Source organism: Ambystoma mexicanum, chromosome 5q, assembly GCF_040938575.1.
Source record: "Ambystoma mexicanum isolate Mex_15411 chromosome 5q, UKY_AmexF1_1, whole genome shotgun sequence".
Lineage (NCBI taxonomy): Eukaryota > Metazoa > Chordata > Amphibia > Caudata > Ambystomatidae > Ambystoma > Ambystoma mexicanum.
In genome coordinates, this window is record NC_090933.1 from 726,299,142 (window position 1) to 726,323,665 (window position 24,524).

Below are 24,524 nucleotides of genomic sequence, written 5' to 3' on the forward strand. Positions count from 1 at the left end.
CTCGTCATCGATCGAATCTCCAGGTGCTGAACTGTTTCGTGTTGGCTTGCTTCCGAATCAACAAGTGGGGGTGGATCGGTCTCACCAGCATACAGTTTGACATTGCCAAAATGTATCCAGGCATGCCTTTCTTGGACTTTCACTGCAAAAGGGGTAATGTTCTCGATAATGTAGGGACCAATAAATCGGTGCCCGTGACACTTCCTAGTGAAGATGTGGATTAGGATTGGGTCTCCAACAAATAATTTTGGAACAGGTAATAGTTCTTTTAGTCGGTTGCATAATGGTCTTTGACTGCATCCTGAGACCGACACCCCTTGCTGCTGTGTTGATCAATAATCACTTATCTCATTTCAGCTGTCTTCTGGGCATCACTTCTATTCCTCGATGGAGGAGTCAGAGGCATGCTCATCTGCCTCCCTATTAATAGTTCATGGGGTGTGAGGTGGTGGTCCGACCCAGGCTGATTCCTTAATGCATATAATGCTAGCAGTTGGCAATAAAGCCATCCCTTCTTCAGTGTCAATTTTAATATTGCAATTCTCTCTTTGGGAAGACCGTTGAGTCTCTCACATATTCCGTTCGCTTGCAGGTGATAAGCAGAACAAAACGTATGTTTTATATTTAATAACAAGCTGATCTGTTCAAATTACTCATTGACAAAATGTGTGCCATTGTCGGATCTTAGCACCTCACATATTGCCCATCTAGGAAATACTTCTTGTACCAAAAACGTTGCTGCAAAAGTGCATCAGGATGTGTGCATGGACCAGCTTCAATCCATCTCGAAAAGGGGCACACTACCACTATCCTATACCTATATCCACTACATACTTGCAGCATATCAACATAGTCAATAGTCAATATGTAAACACTGAAAAGGAACATTCGGTCTAGTGATCACTCCCCTGATTGTTTGCAGTGTGTCCCCAGCAGTAAACCTTTGACATACGATACAATTTACTACATAAAATGGAACATGTTATAACAGGTTCGGTACGAACCAGTCCTCCGCAATAGTAGCTGCAAAGCTTTCCCTAGTTACATGCGCGGGATAGTGCAGCTGTTCAAGCGCTACCTTTAGTAATGCTACTGGCATCACTGGTTTTCCAGGGCTGTCTTGTCGCCATAAGGCTTCAGTGGGGGATAAAGAACATCCCCTCCTTTCCCACAATTTCTTCTCATCTGCTGCCTGTGCTGAAAAAATAGATGGCAGCCTTATGCTCACCACAATTTCAAACTCTCCATTTGCTCTGTATCTGACTACAGCTGAACCAGTTCGCCTTTCTCCATTATTTTGATCGAACTTCGACGATCCATCAATAAAGAGAAGCTCCCCTTCCAGCAACACGTTTTCATTTACACACGGTATGTCGTCATATGACTCCTCATAGCTAGACCAATAATGAACATATTCACCCTCTGCCACAAGCTTAGCTACGAATGTGGCAGGGTTCACTATCCTGCAGCTGACTATCTTAATTGCAGGATTCGATATAACAACTTCATAAATCCATACGCTGATGCTCTCTGAGATGTTACATACTCTTGGGTTTTTCCAAAATAGCAAACAAAGCATGCTCAACAAATAAGGTCATAGAACACCCCATCACTATGATTGCAGCCTTCTCAATGGCGAATGCGGCTGCTGCCAGCAATTGTTCGCAAGGAAAGTGTCCTCTCATAACTGGATCTAAAATCCCACTGTAATACGCCAGAGGTTTACACCCCAGGGTAGTCCTCTGTGTAAGCACTGCTGTCATAAGTGTCCCATTTGTATGCGAAAATAGGTAAAACTCTTCAAAATAGTTGGGAATCCCTAAAACTGGAGTTGTACAAATTGCTTTCCTTAATTAATTGAACCCTTCCTCCATTTCCTCAGTCCATTCTGTTTTATCACTATTCACTCGTGCCTTTTTTAATACCTGCAAAAGTAGCCTTGTGTGTGAACTATAATCAAATACACATGCCCTAACATAGTTACATAGTCCCAAAAACATCTGCTTTATCGTGTGTGGTTTTGCTGTCTTCATAATTGCCTCTGTTCTTTCAGGTATAACCTTTTTTGTCTCATGCAAGATCAACTGGCCTATGTACAACACCTCCTCTTGAGAATACTGTAATTTTTCGTTGTCCACTTTACATCCTTTGTCTGCTAGAATGACCATTAACTGAATGAAGTCTTCTCTTCACTCATCTTCTGTCGTGCTACAAACTAAAATGTCATCTACGTACTACAGCACAACACTTTTCCCTTTTAATTCAATATTGCCTAGGTCCATCTGGAGGACCCTATTCAAAATCGATGGACATTCACAATACCCTTGAGGTAACCTTGTGCTTTTCAACTTAGTTTGATGAAATGTAAATGACGTCAAGTCTTGAGAGTCCTCATGCAACGGGATTGAGAAAAATGCATTTTTCAAGTCAATCACTGTGAAATATCGTGCTTCAACAGGGATACTACATAGAATCGTCGCAGGATTTGGAACTAGCAGAAACTCTGCCTCTACAATCTGGTTAATTGGCCTCATGTCCTGAATTAAACACCACAACCCACCTTTCTGTTTTTTCACAGGATACACTGCAGTGTTACACTGTGACTCTGATGTCACTAGGATACCTTGTTCCATTAATGCTGAAATAGTCTTAAAAATACCTTAATCTACCTTTCGAGACATGGGGTACTGTCTTTCTTGAGGTAAAATTGCTTCTGGCTTCAATTTAATCTGAACTTCTCCCACCCCCTTTAATAGGCCTATGTCATAGGGGCCTGTGGTCCATAATGAGATTGGCACTTTTTCTAAATCCTCGTCAAAATATTCTGGACGTTGGCGCGCTATCATCATTCGCTGCAGGATCTCTCTTTTCTCTATTCTAATCCAATAAGTAATATTCATTTCAAATATCAGCTCATCACCTTCTGGGTCGTCTTTAAACAACTCCTCATCTGTAACATCAGTCAATCTGTGCCCTTCCCCAATAGCGAATACTGTTCTCCATGGCCTGCCCTCATCCCATCCTTCGAGCATGGCCATTTCCCTTCGTACTACAGCTGCAACTAGTTCTAGAGGAGTGACCTGTCCCCCCTCTTCGTCCATAGGTATCTGTGGTCCAAACAGAAACTCATCAGGTATTCTCATAGTCTTTCCCATTAAGCTGGGCAACCATGTTAAAAAAATGCATATCTCATACAGAAAAACTTCAGGTTGGAGTGGCACTCCCTGCAGAGCCATATGCCCTGTAAATGCCATTATACATTTGCCCACATTTAAATAGTGTATCACAGGAGTGGAACACACTATTCCATCGTCAGTAAACAAAATCGTCATGTTAAGCTTTGTCATTAAATCTCGGCCCAGAATATTGACTGGTGTCTGCCGAGAATACAATAAAGGCACAGACATGTCACATTCTCCCACAGAAATTGGCAATACATCAGTAAAAGGAACTCTACGTGTAGCTCCAGAGAAGCCTTGAGCATTTATGGCATTTCCTGATAACTGACATTTTCCATCCCGTATAAATGAGCGAGTTGCACCCGTGTCTACAAAAAAAGAAAAAGATTTGCCTCCTGGTGATACATCAATCCTTGGTTCCTCTTGGGGGTCAGTGTTACTGATAGTACTGAACACATCAAGTCGCCCTGTGAGCTGTCCTATTGTGGATATATACCTACCCCAGTACATGTGAAAGGACTCCCCCACCACAGTAGCACCCCCGACTCTGGGTGTCATTAACTGTCCCATGTTTGTGTTCTACTGCATTTGCATGGGTGCATGTTGTGACTGTCCTTGCGGCGGACTCAATGGTGCTTGCTGTAATTGCTGTGCTTGTTGCATTTGCGGCGCTTGCTGTTGATACACTGTCTGATCTTGTGCAAACCCATTTCAAACTTGAGGGCTATATGCCGGAGGGTAAGCTGTGCCCCCTCTTGAAAATTACCCATTCTGTACGTACCCTTGACTTCCACACATGCCCAACATACAAGAGGCGCTATTCTAATTTGCCCTTCCTGCATAATCTGTTTGTCATTCTGCACATTCTGACAGCTATTTTGATTATTTTGAAAACCACCTCTTCCTCTGAAACCTATTTCTCTGCCTCTTTGCACAAACCCACTTCCTCCTTGATCTGTCTGTCGTTGATTATTTACCTGCGATACACCCATAGGTTGCTGAATTCCCAGCCCTTCCCTGCTTCTCAAAACTGCCCCTTCTAAAGTGTATTTTGACCATTTCTTCTGCACTAACTTGGCTTTTCAGGTTTCCTAGCTTCTTCCCGTTTCTTATTCATCTCTTCCAGCAGTCGACAATGGTGCACTATAGTCAACTGTATTTCTGCCCATGGTCTTGCTTCAATACCCACTAATTTCTTGAGCTGCCTCTGCACTTGATCCGACAGTCCTTGACATAAAATGTGTGTTAAAATACTGCCACTGATTTACCCGAAGGCTTGCAAGTTTCCAAACTCCACCGTTCCTGAATATTTTGAATGTAAGCATGCAGATCTTCCCCTTCTTGCATCTTATGTGCCATAATTGCACCCATATCTGAGGTGTCAGGATACTGCACCCCCAGCGCTCTACATACGTCTGCCTTACAATTATTAAATGGCCCTCCATCATGAGCTGTATTCTGTGCCGTGACACTAGAATAGCCTGCTCATGTCCAAATGTCATCAGCCTTTTTCCCAAGAATGGCTGCTAGGAGACCCTTAATGTCCCCTATGGCTAGAGTATTTCCACCTATCATTTTATCTAGTTCATAAATCCATTTTCCTCACCCCTCATTAAACTGGGAAGTATACATCTTAAATTATCCTTGTACACTTGGGGCCAATTCCCAGGTACCCTCTCAGCCAGTCATATAGAACAAGTGCGGTACAAATCTATCCATGCGTGAGTGAAGAGCCGAAGACTACGGTCAGAGACACCTATATGGACAGCCTGGACTAAGCACCAAGAAGCTGTAGAGGGGTACCAGACCCCCTGCCCTCTCAAACTGAGCACGGATAACATGATAGGTTGATCAATGGTTCTAGTATTGCAAAAATCAGAAGTATACCGCTTTCAGTTTTAGGTAAAAGGTGTATGTGAGGTGAAACATTGTTTGGGTTCAGAAAGACTCAGGAAGTAAAGGGTGTCTCCAGTATTACTCACATATCATGAATATGTAAAAGTATAATCTGAAAACTGAATAGAAAAGGAATTATGCTCAGAAGTAAATAACAACTCACCGTTGGTAGCTGAACATCTAGGCTGAACTGATGAGATATTTCTAAAATGGAGGTCAAATACAAAATGGCGTCTTGGAAGCAGGTGCCAAATGGCTTGAATCATGCTGATGTTGAATATTCTTTGGCAGCAGTTCACTGTAAAATACTGCACGTCTGGGATGGTATATTTAGAAATGTTGGCAAGGAAAGCAGACAATGGTCCTCATTATGGATCCGGCAGGTAGCCGCCGGAACCCGTAATGATTTACCACCGCCTGACGTGTCGGAAACACTGAGGCATTACAACCCCGGAGGTCCGGTAAATCAGGCACCGGTAAAATGTTGATCCCCATGTCCAAAACTACTCTATGGGAGTGGGGACCACGGAAGCACCGGCACTGTTAACAATGGTGCTGGTGCTTTCTTGAAAGTCTGCGGGCGGCCGCCATTCCACCTGCCAGGTCTGACCCTGGTGGGTGGTATGGCACCCACCTGCAAACTCGTAGTTTGTCAGTCCATAAACAACGGTGCCGCCGGACCCGTAATTATTTACCGCTGCCTGACTTGTCGGAAACACTGAGGCATTACAACCCCGGAGGTCCGGTAAGTCAGGCACCGGTAAAATGTTGATCCCCATTTCCATACAGTCCAAAACGACTCTATGGGAGTGGGGACCACGGAAGCACCGGCATTGTTAACAATGGTGCTGGTGCTTTCTTGAAAGTCTGCGAGCGGGTGCCATTCCACCTGCCAGGTCTGACCCTGGCGGGTGGTATGGCACCCACCTGCAAACTCATAGTTTGCCGGTCCGGAAACAACAATGCCGGTAAACTAAGCGCCACAGTTGTTTCCGGACCGGCAAACTTTACTGAGGGCCAATTATTGATAGTAAATCAGTTAAGGGCATGGGAAAGCTACCAATTAGACAGAACAGCTGCTTACTTGGCAGCAAATAAAATTAGCTCATGAAGTTTTTCACAGTATGAGCTGGCAAGTAAATTTGGCAGGACCGCGAGAAGTAGATAAGGGCTGTTTCTTGGCAGGCATTAAAGGATGTGTAATTAGTTCCAGCCTGGTCTCAAGTAAGCTTATCAGTTTATGCGTCAGTCAACCGGTGCTTGACAAAATGAGCTAATGTGGGATTTGTGAGTGACAGATAAGCCATCCAATCAGAGGAAAGGAGGGTTTATACTAAAGCATTATGTCATTGGAAATAATCCTATAAAAGCAAGCTGATTGTAGCAGCTCTATGTGCTCCCAGCCTGTCTTTTGAACCTGTATTAAAGATTACTGTGAACTTGGAACCGGATGTCCATTCCTCATTTATACCTGTCCCGAGTGACTGCTGCTGCCAAGAAAGGAGTGTGTGGCATTTAAAACCCCAAATGACTGTGAGTGATATTTTATTTCCTTCCTGCAAATAAGGTAGAGTCTATGGTCCTAAGGAGAAGCTTGAATTGTTTATATTCTGTTAACTTCCTACAAAGTTGGTTGCCTCAAACGTATTCCATTCATTGTCCTAATTCACCTTAATCTTTAGATGTTGGCTTCAAATCATCTCTTAATCCCCAGCCTGTGACAGCATTTAAACACTCTGAACTATCTATTGCTAGCGGTATGGAGTTCAAAGTGGCTACTAAGTTATCCCCTTCTGTAAAGACAGCCTGAATTAAATAGGAACAATTAAATTGCTTTATTCACCCTCCTTCCCCCTGTCATCATTTACATTGCTTATCCCCACCTCATCTAATTCTCACACCACTTTTATGGCTGAGCCAAACATTTCTATTTACATATGACAGGATATGTTTACCAAGTTTGACAAATATAAGGAGGTCGTCCCCTCTCCCCACCGGGCACCACGCCATTTGAGCTTAGGGAGGTGAGCCTGCTATGCCTAACACTCCCTAAGGAACAGAGCAAGTGGGATCCCCCTCGGTGTGATCCTCCCACCTTAAGGGACAGGAAATCTCCAGAAAGGGATAATAATGATCCTCCCTCTCCCCCAAACTCTAATACTCTTGTTGGCTATGTGGTAGTTGAAACATATAATGGTTGTTTTTCTGATATCAGTCAAGTAAGCTTTATTTTGGCTAAGAGCCATGAAAGCAGATGCAAACAATAAAGCAGTGCAAACTAACACAACAATACAAATTCCATCATATCACAGGTATCCCCCAGTCATAAAAGTAATAAAAAAGGTTAAAAAACATTAATATTATCAATCAGGATTTCATCAATACAAAAATGTTACAAGAAGAGCAAAATATTTTAAAAACATAATTATTCTAGCAAACACATTTTATTTCTCATTCTTCTCCAAGCTCTCATTACAAAAAGTGAGGTTGCAAACACCACATCAGAGAGTAAGGAATTCTTACACAAAGTCTCAGCATCCTGCAAAGAATGAACGCCATAATTCTTTAAGCACTTTTTTAAATTCCCCTGCCTTATTCAGGAATAACCTGGACAGAGAAATAAAAAGTGCTGCTCATCTTCGAATATAGTTGCACAAAATGGTCAGCAAATGTTTCCCGTTTTGTACCAAACTGCTGTTACCGGGGATAGCGGGGGCATGTGAAATCTAAACTTTGTGTACAAGGCGCATGCCATTGGTGTCCCAAAGTCCACCAAAATATTATCTCTGGCCGATCCAGTTTTGTGAAGCAAGAAGGTCCAACCAGACACCAACTTTAGGCAATCAGACCATGGCAAAGAGGTTACTCAATCCTAGAACGCTCTTATGATGGGTTCTTGGGATATCATCCTCCAATTTCATAGTTCCTGGATTACTACTTGTTATCACTTGTGGTCCCCCAGTTACCTGTTTCACTCCCTTTGTAGGCTCGCATTCACTGAGACAAATTGATGGAGTTCCTGAACAAGTCTCACACTGTTTATTATTTTTCCAACCACTGGGACGAGTATACTGCTCCCCTGTGCGATTCTCACTCTTCTTAATGTATTCACATTCACTGGGATGAGTAGGGTAAGTGCCTTTATGACTCTCACTCTTCTTAATGTATTCACATTCACTGCAACGAGTATACTGCTCCCCTGTGTGATTCTCACTCTTCTTAATGTATTCACATTCACTGGGATGAATAGGGTAAGTGCCTTTATGACTCTCACTCTTCTTAATGTATTCACATTCACTGGGATGAATAGGGTAAGTGCCTTTATGACTCTCACTCTTCTTAATGTATTCACATTCACTGCAACGAGTATACTGCTCCCCTGTGTGATTCTCACTCTTCTTAATGTATTCACATTCACTGGGATGAATAGGGTAAGTGCCTTTATGACTCTCACTCTTCTTAATGTATTCACATTCACTGCGACAAGTAGGCCGAGTCCCTTTTTGATTATGACTCTTACTAATGTAGTCACATTCGCTGGGACGAGTAGGTTCAGTCCCTTTATGATTCTCACTCTTAATGTATTCACATTCACTGGGATGATTAGGCTAACTCAATCGCTTATATTCGCTACCATTATTATCAAGAGGGATATTATATTGCCGCCTGTTATATGTGCCTTGTCCTGCAGGTCTTCTGCTCTCCCCGTTACCTGTCATGCAATAGGGCTGCATCACTGAATAGGCACTAGCCTTTGGCTTTCCTCTGTAGTTTGTCAGAATGGTTGTTTCACTTGCTTCGTCTCCTCGTTCTGACACACTTCAGTGTCTTTCTCCCCGTGTGGCCTTGGCATGGAAAGGTGTTGTCGTTGGTTCTCCTTCCCAGCCACCACCAGGTAACTACTCTCTCTCTGTGTCCACTTTTGGCTTGGATGCTTTCTAGCCACGGCTTCTCCCCTCCATGCTTTTGTCTGTAATGTCCTTTCAGGGACCATTGCTGGTTTGGCAAGCATCCTCAGACCTGCCCCTCGCACAGTGCAACTTAGGCACTGCAAAGTTCCAGCGGCTCACTAGCATTGTGAATTGCATTCTCTCCCAGGGTCTCTCTCTCTCTGGTTCTCTGGCTCCTCCCCCTTTTATGATGCTGCTCTTCGGCTTCCCCAGTTTCCAGCTGAAGCCCTTTCTTTGTGTCAGAATTAAGTTCATCATAACTCCTTTGGGTTTCCTCATCCCAGTATCAGGCGAATCTGTATTCTTCCTTACTCCTAGAGTTTTACTTGTCTCAGGGTCAGACGAATGTCAGACGAATATTTATCTTTGCAGAGGCGTTGCAATAACAGATATAGGAAAATTCTGGTTTTCTGGTGACTGATATAGCTTTAGAATGTTTCTGAATGTAAAAGAAAAGGAGTTCCTCATTGGAGCAGGAGTCCTTCGCCCTAGGAGGGTAGTCTCTCCCTGAGGTCCCACTTGCATCCACCCCTAGGGGGAATGTTGCATAACGGGCTCACCTCCCTAGCCCCACAAGGAAAGACTCCCTATGGGGAAGAAGTGACTGAATCTCTCAATTTGTCACACTATACATACAACTCCTTGGCATACTATATGACTTCATCACTGATTTACACAAGAGTCATGAAAAAAATGGGTTTTTGTAATTGATGATCTACTCACAAAAATGGCCCATTACATCCCTCTTGCCAACCTTCTTACTGCTTCAGATTTAGCCAGGCTGTTTCCTGTAGAAAAAGAGATAGGACCAGTAGCCCTAAAATTAATGACGAATACACCCAGTCTTTCACATGTCATCAACAAAAAAGGCTCACCCAGAGTATCGGCCTCCATTTGTGCCACCACCTGATTTGGCACATGGCCTAAATAAGGAGAAAAGAAAAACTAGACTCTAAGAGGGTAAAGGGGAAGGTTTACCACCTTATAGGCTGGGCACACTATGTCCCTGAATGCGGATCCTGGAAACCTCCTAGCAACATTCGAGCCCCAAGGTTGATATCCACCTTTCTCTCTCAACACCCTAAATGGCTCCAACCAATGACTCGAAGAGACAGGAAGAATTCTTCGGGTGGGGCTACTGTCATGAGAGTCCTCCAGGGGACTGTTACCATAATGTCAGGGTCAGAATATAGAGGGGGCACATGGTCATGTATGATCTGTAAATAGATCAGTGGGAGGGGACAAGTGGGAAACACACACTATCCAGCTCATGACAGGCCTGGAGAGAATATCCTATCCAAGCACAATACTTCGGATGAAACCCACGAGAGTTCGGTATCTTGTGGGATCTTGTGGGTTCTCGTGCAAGCCGGCATATAAGGCCCTGCCTACCGGCACCACGTTCCAGACATTCCAGGAAGCCAACACGGAAGGAGCTGTCAGCCTTTGCTTCCTTGCATTCAATTCCTCGCCATCTGCAAGGAGATAGAAGAGAGAGCGCAATCAGAATAATTCATGGCGAACCTGAAAAGAAGAAAGGGACTTAACTTATGCTCTAGACTTCCTTTGGCAGCAACAACCAAGGACCACATAGATGATCCTCGTTTCATCAGAACAGCAAGCCTGCAACAGAAAAGGGTGAGAGACAGCTGTTAGTGAATGGTAAAGAGACTAAACCCTAGTGGCAGTTCAGATTTCTGAAAACTACTTACCTGTTATTTTTTCGTGCTGGCATCATTTCTGGAACCACAAAACCTGCAAAGTGAGAGAAAAAAGAGAAATGTTATAAGCAGAGCGTGCTTTTGGAGACACAAATAGTGCAGACAAGTGTGCGACAAAGAGATACTAAGAAAGGAAAACGACAAATCCTCCAGAGACAATTGCGAAGTGAATCCAAACCACCGTAGTGAAGACTTGAGTAAAGGCAACCAGAGAAGGGACAGAGGCAAAGTAATACAAGAACCGTGGGATGAATTGCGGCCATCGCAATGACTTGAACACTCATCAAGAAAGGGTGTACATTGTCATTGCTGATAAAGACACTGGACCCCATTATAACATTGCTGGTGTGGTAACAACATGCCGGTAATTCTGTTTACCAGCACGTTACCGCACCAGCAAAATACAAGGTTGCTGGTGGGGTGACCGGTATTACTTCCAGCTAAGATTTGGAAGTAATTCTGCCACCTTACTGGCAAAAATAGCCAGTATTACTGTTACCGGTAATACCACCAAATCCCCCATGGCGTCCTTGTAATCCAGTGGTAATTCTGCCGCACTGAGTGCTGGTAACGGTGTTACCAGTTGCTGGAATCCTGGTGGTAATACCGCCAGGATACCGGCAACCTTGTAATGAGGCTCACTGTTTGTGTTGTGAAAAGTCAACTCCTGGCCATCTCAATTATTTCTACAAGTTCACATCCTTTACAGGGGAGGTTTGCCAATGGTTACGCTCCTGTTTGGAAGGGTGCTAAGATTTTCTGTCTTGCCTTGCAGTCACGTTCAAGACTGGACAAACCCATTACCAGGGGTGGGTTCACCACACCACCTTAAAGCATCAGAACAAAGACACACCCTGAACCCTCATAAAACACCTGCTCACTCGTGTTCAGTTTAGCGGACTCTGAGTTCTGTGAGGAGGGGTTAGTACGGGCACAGAGCAGAATATCAGAACCGAGATTCACAGTATCTTTGGAAGTCTGAAGCAGGTAGGTCCTTACAGTCCATGGCTTAGTTAGTATTTGTATATCTACATTGATCAATCAAATCGGTATTTAAACTCTCATTGCCACACAATGCTAGCAGAACACACAAGTGGTGTGACGGATGTGAATGAATCTTTTGTAGCACTCGCTCAGGAGGCTTCCTATTCCTGGAGAGCTATTGTTTGACTATAATTTGTCAGCTGCTATAGCCTCTTCTATTCTATTCTCAGTTAATACATCTTGACTCTCATGGTTCTAACTCTGGTATTGTAATGTTGTTGAGAAACTTGCTTGCCCTCTCATTCAAGCTGTCGTGTGAGCATTTTAGCTCTGCATAGTACACTTAGGCGTAATCTATAAAAATAAATAAATAAAATACAAAAATACAAATAGTCTGAGAATGCTTCTCCACATTCTCTGTCCATCATTTTGGTGTTACCTTTTTATCAGTTATTGTTTGTATGAAAGGAAATGACTGTTTCTGTTTAAACCTGTAAACTAACGGTTTGCCACATTGTTCTGCTCTTGCCATGTTATGTGTGTTGATTAGAAACTTCAGCCTCTCACTTTTAAGGTTACTGCCAGCATCTGATGTCGCAGAGGCATAATCATTCTCCATTGTTTTAAATTCCTTTTCCATTCGTGCTAGAGTGGCAGAACTTTCCATTTTCTAACGACTTGAGTAGTGATCACATGACCCGTGTTCAAGGCTTTGAGTGAGCCAAACATTAGCAAGTTACTTAACTTCGCAAGTGCTCTGATGCAATTCACAAAGTCCTTGTTTAGCCTATCCACAAATGCCTTATTTTTCCCATGTATAGAGTTCATCCTCCAGGTTTGTGGGCTGATAACAGTTGTTGTGTATTTAGGAGTGGTGGTATGGTGGAGTGATCAAATATGTGGATATTTCCCCCATCTTCCCTGGTCATAATGGCCACCAACGACTGATTCACAGAGAAGAAATCAAATTCTCAAGACGCCAGGAGAACGGTTGGCCCCACCTTACCTGGACCTTCTGAAACTAATATACATCTGGAGTATGGTCAGCTCAACTAATTCATCTACTGAAAATGAACAGTGTAGTGATACACCTTACCTGGACCTTCTGAAACTAATATACATCTGGAGTATGGTCAGCTCAACTAATTCATCTACTGAAAATGAACAGTGTAGTGATACACCTTACCTGGACCTTCTGAAACTAATATACATCTGGAGTACGGTCAGCTCAACTAATTCATCTACTGAAAATGAACAGTGTAGTGATACACCTTACCTGGACCTTCTGAAACTAATATACATCTGGAGTATGGTCAGCTCAACTAATTCATCTACTGAAAATGAACAGTGTAGTGATACACCTTACCTGGACCTTCTGAAACTAATATACATCTGGAGTATGGTCAGCTCAACTAATTCATCTACTGAAAATGAACAGTGTAGTGATACACCTTACCTGGACCTTCTGAAACTAATATACATCTGGAGTATGGTCAGCTCAACTAATTCATCTACTGAAAATGAACAGTGTAGTGATACACCTTACACTCACTATGATCTGTCCAGAAATTATGCATGGTATATAAATGTCTCATATTAATCTGAAAGTTCATCCTGCATGACACAACACACATGAATAAATCCTGACACACCTAATTGCAAATATATTTAAAGATTAACTCGATTAGCATGTATTATTAACATTTATCTTACATCTCTACAAAAAATCTTTACGAAAAATATATTTCTGAATGTACCATGTGAGCTATCAGAAACATAACATTGTTTCTGTCCCCTGCAGCCTGGTATGGATAGTTATCAGGGAAATGCAGATTAAGAAATTAGTTTAGTGTAATGTCCCGTTGCGTCAGGTATTTTCTCCTTTTTTATTATATTTTGTAGAGGGACTTCCTATTTCACAGGTCTTCAACATCTATATTCTGTGTGTTGCTTCTGTATATTTTCTCCATTTTATGCTACTTGTATTCTTTTGTTTCTTGTCATATAACTGTATTCGTCACCAATGTAAACAATAAACCAAAGGGTTTATCTATTTCAAGCTCATAAACGGTAAGTCAATGCTGTATTTAAACCAACTCAAATTGATAATACCTTAATAATGGTCTTGTATAGTGGATCACATAATTAATCATCTAATCCCATAAGTATATAGGCAACAACAAAATCTATTTTCTTCCCTAGACAATACATTAGAATTACTACTCATATTTAAGCAGTCTCACCTAGTGGTATTTTATTAATATAGTACGGAACATAAAGTGGATTTGATGATCATACTCAATAGTGAGAAAATAAAAATAACTGCACTATTGGTCGATATTTTTGTTATATCCAAGTTTTTCACAACATTGTCTTCTCATGCTACTCATGGTATAGCGTTTGGCTGGAGCATTATCTACATGTTTGTTGACGGTGCCATTTTGTACTCCTACAAATCAATGAACATAAAAGTCATGGAGGGCAGGGTCTAAAAATCCCCAATGGGGCATGTTGGAATGGCGGGCAGTGTCACAGGTGGCTCGCTTGATGATTGTTTCTGATTTGAATGTGTTGGGGATGTGTATCTTGGCTAGCCTGTGGTTTTATGGACCTATGCAGTTGTGATGGCTCATGGGTACCCATGTACACCATGGCACATGTTGTTTTTGAACTGAGTTGTCCTCGCACCTGAGAGTTGCGTCATTTTGTGACAGCAACATTTGGGGGATCACAACGTATGCACAGAGAGCTTGCTGCTAATGCTCTATTGCACATGTTAACGGTGGGGCAAGGCCATTCAATGTCTGTCCAGCATCTGTTGAATTTGCGCTATGTGCATTCTGGGTGGGGGCTCTTTGCCCGAAATGTGTTGTGGATACATGGGTGTGGTGGCTACTGCCAATGGTGGTTGGAGATGTACTCTATGATTCACTGTCACTCCAGGGTACTCGTTGTTAACTTTTGGAGATAAATGTCCCACAGTAAGGGCCTCCTACTTCTGCATGGTGGGCTTTTTTTGGGGAAAAATCACCTGCTTTCCCTTGTAATATACAGCTTAATGGTGTTGAAAGTGTTCATTGTGCTTGCGCATTGCCTGCCCCATGCTCTACAGGCTGACTGCAAGTGTGTAGGATAACATTCAATTAGGGCTGCTGGGTAATGGGCCAATTGTGTACTCACCGGGGTCGTCCTGGCAGCCTGCCCTGACCTCTGCAGCGCCTTGACCCTCCAGGACCACCATATGGAGTAGACTGCTCACAGCCTCCTCTCAAGTTGCCCGTTGCAGAGGTTCTACTATCTCTCCTCCGGTAGCTGCTGGCTCCCTGCAGTGGTAGGCTATGAGGGTGTGGACACTGTCTTTCAGGTCATTCTGCATTATCCGGAGGTCCTGGCAGGGTGTGTCACTGACCCCACAGCCGTCACCTTGTTCTGTATAGTGCTCCATACAGCATTTGTCCTCTGGTGGGTGGTCGTCCGGTTTGGTGCCCCAAAGAGCTGTTTTGCATATGCCACCATCTGCTCAGCAAGCACAGTGAGCTCTGCCTCAGAGAATTGTGGCTTTCTAAGTTGCATTTCAGGCACCTTTGCTTTTGGTTTACCTCCCAATGTCTTTATCCTGTGTTTCAGGTCTGGATAGCACCGCCAAAAAGGTGAAGAAGTGGATTGTATTTTTTAAAATAGCCAAAGCGCAGCTTCCAGTTTACTTTCTGATGCTATTTCTGCCCAGAGGAATCAGCACTTGGTAATTCCATCACTTTTCCAGTGGTAACGCTAATTCCGCCGAAAAGTGGTGGATTTACCGATCAGTATTGATTTTTGGTGCCAATTCCGCTGGGCAAAATTACCGTTACCACTGATCGTTTGGCCATGCACACGGGGCCTTGTAATTTGGTGCTAATTACGCCAGACCTCATGGTGGTAACGGAAATTCTGCGCAGCAGAATTTGTCACATTTTTACCACTGAACCTGTAATGAAGCCCATAGTATTTTACCCACCTGCCACTTATTATAATCAGTCTGATCGACAAATCATCGTGAACTTCAGACATCAATTGCCAACAGCACTGGTGGCTCAAAGCTTCAAACATCATTTGTGTGAAAGAACTGTGCTTTTGATCAATTGTCTTCAATCAGCAGGCACAATAAGGGCATTAGGAATGGACTTCTGTAGGGTTAGTAGCTACCTGTAACTATTTTATTTAAGCGTGGGTGCCACAAAAGTTCGATATTTGTGCCCCAATAGTTCCTTTTTCTTGCAGCAAAATGTAGAAAATATTCTATCAATATCATGGTCGGTCTGTTTGGATCCGGGTATACATTGTTTTCCCTTTCTTCAATATTAACTATCGACCTTCAATAGGACTGGACTTAATTAACTTGTACATAAATCCCTCTGTGGTTCATCCGAGGAAAAAGTCACAGCTACAATCGAATTCTGAGGAATTAACTTATTATTTGATCTGGGGATTGGAAGCGTTTGCGTACACATTGATTTCTTACGCAATCTATCTGGCACTTGGATCTCCTAAGCATGGTGTTTCTTCCTTAATGGCCAATTTTCCAAAGTGTACTTCATCAGGTCTTCTCCACTAGTTATCCAGCAGTAAGGGGTGGACTATGTGCATAAGTAGTAAGAAGCCCCATAGTTTCCACTGCAATGGATTATCATCAAGTATCATATCATGTAAACGCTGTATTCCACGCCTCTCACCAGACCTACGGTTTTAAATGTGTGGTGAGACAATTCCTTTTCCTGTTCTTTAATAAAATATCAATAGAATCCCTTAATTGGAAGGATTCTGAACTATACCGTTTTGATCCAGTCCTTCTTGTTCCGATTTAGCATCAATGTGACAAAATGGCCACACTTTCTTGAAGTGGGCCGAAAAGAAACTGTAATTGCACACACCACTACTTTTAACTTGATGCTCATTCAAACCCAGTTATTAGGGTGGCTAGGCACTTTCTTTCGCCAAGCCCATACCCCTGCCTATTACTTGAATAACTTAATTAAGCCCTCAAGTCAAGTCCAAGAGGGTGGGCAGTGGCAGCCAATAGGTGACAGGCTTACTGCCCCGAATGAAGCAATGGCGTTAGGGAGGGCTTTGGGAACCTAATGGCCGCCGCTGCCCACCCATGAGGGCGCTAAGCGTATTACCAGCAGAGTGGAAGATGGTACAGTGTGGAATTTAGACAGAATTGTCAAAAGTGCAGTCATAGGGGAAAGGAGGACTTAGAGTAGAGTTTGGGATCATGCTGCTGAAGAGGGCATGGAGAGTGACAGTGTCAGCGCCAGAAGAGGTGTCAATGGCATAACATCTGCAGGATTCGCCCAACAGATTGAGTGCAAGTAAAATTCATACTTGTCAGAGAGTAGATATGAATCCCAACCTAAAATTTTTCTGAAGAGGACCTTTTACTCATTGTTGTCATGTTCAAATGCCTCACATGATCAGGCAGCTGCCAGACAGCTTGGTGCATGCTGAGGTCGCCCAGAAATCCCCTGCCCACCCCCTGTCTCGAGACACTTAAGTTAAACCCTAGAACTAAGGGGGGCATCTTTCGCCTCTACTGTTTGGCCAATGTGATGCTCAATTGCCTAAGAGATGTCATGAAAGGGCATGAAGAACTATGCATTTCAAGAGGGAAAGAAGAATCCTAAGTAACAATCCATTTGTTTCCAAACGCCTAACGGAATAAGATGTGCATTTTACTCTAGCACCACCTCAAGAATCCGCTGAAGATATGGAAGAATGTGGAACTTCAAAGACAAGCAAAAGACCTCACTCAAGCATATGATACAACTCATTCTAAACACTTACTGCCTGATTCCCAGCTCCATGTAAAATTAAAAAGTGTAATTTCATGATGGAACAATACTTTTCCTATTTGCTCCGTATGTATAAAGATACACAGGGTAATTCATAGAATTTCGCAGAAAAGTGTCGCAAGCGGCTGGCGCAGAGTGTCCGCGTGCGATTGTGTGCGCCAGGCACGTGCGCTAAAACCGATTTCCGCGCACAGCGTATTCATGGATTCCATGCTCCCAAACCAGCCGTGGCGCAGAGAATCGCAGCGACCCTGCAGCAGCGCCAGTAACGCCCCCAAGAACGCCCTCGCGCAAGGAAAAGCCATCAACATCGCTAAATCATCGCAAAGGGCTGCGCTAACCCTGGACCAGTTTACAGGGCTGCCAAACAAGGAACGCAAAGCGGGCAACCTTCATATCAGGAGTACGCGGGAAGTTTTACACGCGATTAGCCAGGGTACGTGTATTACAGGGGTACGCGGGAAGTTCAACACGCGATAGTCCAGGGAACGTGTATTACAGGGGTACGCGGGAAGTTCAACACGCGATTGTCCAGGGAACGTGTATTACAGGGGTACGCGGGAAGTCTTACATGCGATTAGCCAGGGCACGTGTAATACAGGGGTACGCAGGAATTATCACACGCGATTTGGCAGGGTACGTGAATTACAGGGGTGCGTGGGAATTATCACACGCCATTTTGCTGGGTACGTGTATTACAGGGTGCGTGGGAATTATCACACGCGATTAGGCTGGGTGGGTCCTCACAGGTGTTCCCTGTACACCCTCCACGGCCCCTGCAGGCAGCCCACAAAACAGGGGACTACCCTGCACACCTGCTCATGTCCCCCTGCACCCCCACCCCCCAGCCAGCACTGGCACCCACCACCAGGCCCCCACCCATGTCTCCTACCACCCCCACCCCCCAGCAGTGCAGGGGCAGCCTCCACCCGGCCCCCACTCATGTCTCCCACCACCCCCACCCCCCAGCAGTGCAGGGGCATCCTCCACCAGGCCCCCACCCATGTCTCCCACCACCCCCACCCCCCAGCCACCAGGGGCATCCTCCACCAGGCCCCCACCCATGTCTCCCACCACCCCCACCCCCCAGCACTGTGGGGCACCTGCCAGCAGGCCCCCACCCATGTCACCCACCACCCCCACCCCCCAGCAGTGCAGGGGCAGCCTCCACCAGGCCCCCACTCATGTCTCCCACCACCCCCACCCCCCAGCCACCAGGGGCAGCCTCCACCAGGCCCCCACTCATGTCTCCCACCACCCCCACCCTCCAGCACTGTGGGGCACCTGCCAGCAGGCCCCCACCCATGTCACCCCCCACCCCCCAGCAGTGCAGGGGCATCCTCCACCAGGCCCCCACCCATGTCTCCCACCACCCCCACCCCCCAGCAGTGCAGGGCAGCCTCCACCAGGCCCCCACTCATGTCTCCCACTACCCCCACCCCCCAGCCACCAGGGGCAGCGTGTATTTCAGGGGTGCGCGGGAAGTTCCACACGCGAATAGCCTGGGCGCATGCATTTCAGGGGGTGCGTGGGAAGTTTTACACGCGATTTCAGCAGGGTACGTGTATTTCAGGGGTGCGCGGGAATTCTCACACGCGATTTGGCTTGGTACGTGTATTACAGGGGTGCGTGGGAAGTTACACACGCGATTAGGCTGGGTGGGTCCTCACAGGTGTTTCCTGTACACCCTCCACGGCCCCTGCAGGCAGCCCACAAAACAGGGGACTACCCTGCACACCTGCTCATGTCCCCCTGCACCCCCAACCCCCAGCAGTGCAGGGGCAGCCTCCACCAGGCCCCCACCCATGTCTCCCACCACCCCCGCCCCCCAGCAGTGCAGGGGCAGCCTCCACCAGGCCCCCACCCATGTCTCCCACCACCCCCACCCCCCAGCAGTGCAGGGGCATCCTCCACCAGGCCCCCACCCATGTCTCCCACCACCCCCACCCCCCAGGAGTGCAGGGGCAGCCTCCACCAGGCCCCCACTCATGTCTCCCACCACCCCCACCCCCCAGCCACCAGGGGCAGCCTCCACCAGGCCCCCACCCATGTCTCCCACCACCCCCACCCCCCAGCACTGTGGGGCACCTGCCAGCAGGCCCCCACCCATGTCACCCACCACCCCCACCCCCCAGCAGTGCAGGGGCAGCCTCCACCAGGCCCCCACTCATGCCCGACTCATGTCTCCCACCACCCCCACCCCCCAGCAGTGCAGGGGCATCCTCCACCAGGCCCCCACCCATGTCTCCCACCACCCCCACCCCCCAGCAGTGCAGGGGCAGCCTCCACCAGGCCCCCACCCATGTCTCCCACCACCCCCACGCACTGTGGGGCACCTGCCAGCAGGCCCCAACCCATGTCACCCACCACCCCCACCCCCCAGCAGTGCAGGGGCATCCTCCACCAGGCCCCCACCCATGTCTCCCACCACCCCCACCCCCCAGCAGTGCAGGGGCAGCCTCCACCAGGCCCACACTCATGTCCCCTATCACCCCCACCCCCCGCCACCAGGGGCACCCTCCACCAGGCCCCCACTCATGCCCGACTCATGTCTCCCACCACCCCCACCCCCCAGCAGTGCAGGGGCATCCTCCACCAGGCCCCCACCCATGTCTCCCACCACCCCCACCCCCCAGCACTGTGGGGCACCTGCCAGCAGGCCCCCACCCATGTCTCCCACCACCCCCACCCCCCAGCAGTGCAGGGGCAGCATGCAGTCAGGCAGCAGCAGGTGGGAGCATGCTCGGGGCTCTGGGGGGCAGTAGTTCGGCCTTCCGGGCAGGAGCGTGGTATTCCGTGTGCGTACGCGTGGCCAGCTTGGTACGGAGTGATTTGGCACGTGAAAATCCTGCACGTCAGCGTGAAAACTGAGGAAAGGCCCTCAGCGCGTAAGCGCGTCTGTGACGTGACCCGCACAGGTGTATCCCACACAGCACGTGATGACAGAGCACACGTGGAAAGACTGCACGTCAGAGTGTAATCGCGTGTGATTGGTGGAAATGGCCCTTCACGCAGAAGTGACAAAGCGTGTGATTGGTGGAAATGGCCCTACACGCAGAAGTGACAAAGCGTGTAATAGGTGGAAATGGCCCTACACGCAGAAGTGACAAAGCATGTAATTGGTGGAAATGGCCCTAGCGCGTACACGCCGCGTAAGTGACGCTGGAAGTGTGGGCCTGTATAAAAGGTACGTGTAGAACACGTTTTCCTTGTACGTGCTTTTCGTGGAGAGCGAGTGGGTGAATTCTGTACTTCTTGTCGTTTCACACGCGATTTACTTCACGGCGTTTCAAGTTCGTATTCCCTGTTACCTCTGACAGCTTTTTCTCTTTTTTCTCTTTTACTGGTTTACCTGGGCCTGTTCCCTCAAACAGTGTTCCCTTCTACTGTTGTCCTGTCTCCTCAGACAGCGTACAAATCTTCTTTTGGCGGGGGTGTTGCCAACCAAACGTGCTCCTTTTACACGCTCGTTTACCAGGCAGACGGTGAGTCACGCACGTATCTAACATCTGTGCTTGCCCCGTGTGTAGCCTACCCCTTCAGAGGTCATTCTAGGCTGCGTGTGACACCTGCATACGTTCATTCTTGTGTTACTGGGTGCCACAGCGTAGTGCAGGTTTTTCTTTCTGCACACGTGGTCTAGGAGGGGTTGCATGCACGTCATCTCCCTTTTTTGGGCCTCCTGTGCGTTGCGTGACCCGTCATCTTTCCCCAGGGGTTACATTCAGTCTTGCTAGAGCACTAGGGTACAATTACCATCTGGTACCCAACCCCTTTGACCCCCAATTTCCCAGGACAATAGTCTACATCCACTCCCATACGCACATTAACATCAGTGCCATGGCTGGGAGGCGAGGATTCCGTAAGGGTGGCAAAGGTGGAAGAGCCACAAGTGGTGGCCGTGATGGATCCGGTAGGGGACGTGGTCGTAACTTGCAGGGTGAGCCTGTCCCCCCATGTGTGGAGGACCAGTCACGGGCACCCATAATCCCCCCCCCCTCCCGTTGAGGCTGATGTGGCTGACACCATCCATGCTCAGCCCTTGTTGGACCAGCCCATTGTGGCACCAGACCTGGCTGACTCCATGGCTGACTTCCAGGTCAGCAGGGCTACGACACGTGCGCTGGTGCACGTTGATGCCATCATGCCACGTGGATCTGGGGCAGCAAGGTCATCTGCTGCACCAAGGAGGCAGGGCGGAGAGGCTGCAGGGGCAGCTGCGGCTCCATCCACCCCAGCCCTCACACACCCAGCCAGGACAGTGTCGGTCCTAGTCCATGCTGCTGACATTCCCCCTGACACCATCACACTAGAGCCAATGCCTGCACCAACTCCCATGCTGAGTGTGCAATCCCACACTCCTGATACAGAGTCCACCAGGGCTCCTGCCCCTAGTGTCCAGAGCGGCGCAGGACACTCAGGATCACCACCACCTTCCAAGCGGAAGAGGAAGAGTGCTCGTCCGGCACAGGCTGATGCCCCAGACACGGCTACACAGTCCGGCCCGTCCAGGAAGCCCAGCTTCACGGATGACGAACTGAATGCACTTGTCGAGTATGTGTCCGCACATGACAACGAGATGGTCATTGTTGCAGGATCCAAGACCACACCTGCACAACGCCAGGCACACTGGCAGACCGTTGTGGACATCGTAAGTGCCCTTGGAATCGTGAGGCGCACAGCCAATGATTGCTATAAGCGCTGGAATGACCTAAAGCGCAGGGCAAAGAGTAAGCTGGCCTCAAGTCATGCCGCAACTCTAGTGACTGGAGGTGGGTCTCCAGTAGCAGACATGGAACTCACTCCACATGAGTCAGTCGCTGGGACCTACGTCACGGAGGAACAGATCCAAGGCGTGGGAGATCTGCCTGATTACGAGGCATTGTCCGGTGAGTGCACATGCATGTGTGTGTCATCCATGTGCATGGTGTGTGTGAGGGCTTCTGTTTGTGTGCCAGGTGAGAGTGTGTGCGCCTGAGTCGTATGGGTCAGCCATGTGCTTCATGCAACACATCCAGCGCCTCTGCATTTGCCCATAGCTGTATCCCTTCTGCCAACAGTAGACATCTAGCCCAACTGCACGCCAGTTGCCCTTGAAGTGTCACCTTGCCACAACATTGTTGCTTATTTTTCACTGTTCATTCAGTCAGATTGTTTGCATTCCCCCACTTTTACTAGCCATGTCGCTGTCCACTAGTCACATGTCTGACATGGCTATGGTGAAGTGGAGTGACTTTGTTACCTGGATATCATTTGTACACACATGTCCCTGTGCAATTGGACCATTTCAGACTGGCAGCTCCAGGTGAAAAATCTGACCTGTTAGAATTAGAAAAGCAATTACATGCGGGAACTGGACTGAATGAATAGGTGCTGCCCTCCTCTCCATCTTCACTCAATAGCAATTGTTCGTGCCATCTGTGTGATGGCATGTGTGTTTCACCTGCCAATCACAGGCCAATGTGTGATGCCACTGCCAGACAGCATGCAGAAAATGTGTTCATTTTCCATCTTGGTGTCATCAGTGTGTGCCATTTGCCTGCACTTCATACGCAGTGAGGGTGCATGCATGGGAGGGTTTTAGTCATGTGGGACATGTGTCAATCAAGTACTGGTTCTCTTGCTTCTCAGCCCTCATTGTGTGCCATGGTGCTAATGCCTGTTTCCATTTCTTTGTTTTCATGTCTTTGCAGGGGAAGACGCACCTGATACTGCTGGGGTTGTGGAGATGGTGCAGACCCAGGAGGGGTCCGAGGGCCGACCAACCACCAGTGAGGGACGTGGTGTGGTGGTGGGGGAGAACCCACAAGTGCTGCAGGTCGTGCTCTCAAGGGGTGTCTCTGGCTGCACCTCCCCCGAGCTGTACTCAGGTGTTGATTCGGATGAGACCTACGTGCCGTCGCAGGTGAGTGTTCCAGGGAGGGATTCTGTTCTGTCTCACCCACCTGCACCAGGGTCAGAACCCTCCATGGGGATGTCAGTGTTGGCAGCTACGCCTTTGGTGGTTACGGATGCAGGGTCACACTCCGCGACATCTGATCCTGTTCCTGGGCCAGCAGATCAGAGGGGGAATGCAGTCCTGCAGCCTCAGGCAGTGCCGGCACAGCAAGGCGCAGTTCGCCTTGCCCGAGACAGGTGTGGTGCCCGCCGACGTGGTGGCCGTACGCCACCTGGCAATACCGCATGGGAGCAATCCATTTACGGTATGGCAACCCAACAGGCTGCATCATCCGAGATGATGGCTCAGGCCATGGATAGGGTGGCCACTTCCATTGTCCCCCCAGAAAGGCTGATGGAGCGACTAGAGCAGGCAACCGACTCCATCTGCCAGTCACACAGGGAGGACATGTTGGGGTCCAACAGGGACAGGCGGGCGGCACTGGCGACTCTGCAGGAGGCCATCTCCATTGAGTCCCAGGGCCACAGGGAAGCCCTGAGGCAGGAGCTCCTTCACCTCAGGACGACTCTTGTTGAGCTTGAGGCTTCAACACACCAAAGGACAGAACAGCAGCTGGAGCGTCTCACCCGTACGCTCTCAGCTGAGATGCAGGCAACGAGGGCGGAGGTCCGGGCATCCCGTGAGTTGTTGCATGGGGACCTCCGCACACTCATCCTCCAGAACCAGACCTACCACACCCGCATGCTTGCAGCCATGGAGGAGCAGACTAGGGCCTTGCGTGGGCTGCCTCCCATAGTGCAACCACCTCCGGATGCAGCTGCACAGGGTGATAATAGCGACAGCAGTGATACTCCCACAACAGGGTAGCCGTGTGGGCCATGAGCCCATGGAGGTGTTTTATTTTCCCAGGATCCACGCAGGTGGGTTCTGGTGTGCATCCTGTCCTCGGACCTCCTGGGTGGCCTCCCCAACCCCCCGGGCCCATCAATGGCCATTTTTGATTGTTTCTTATTTTTATTTTTATTGTTATTTATTTTATTCCCTATTTTTTTGGGACGATTTGT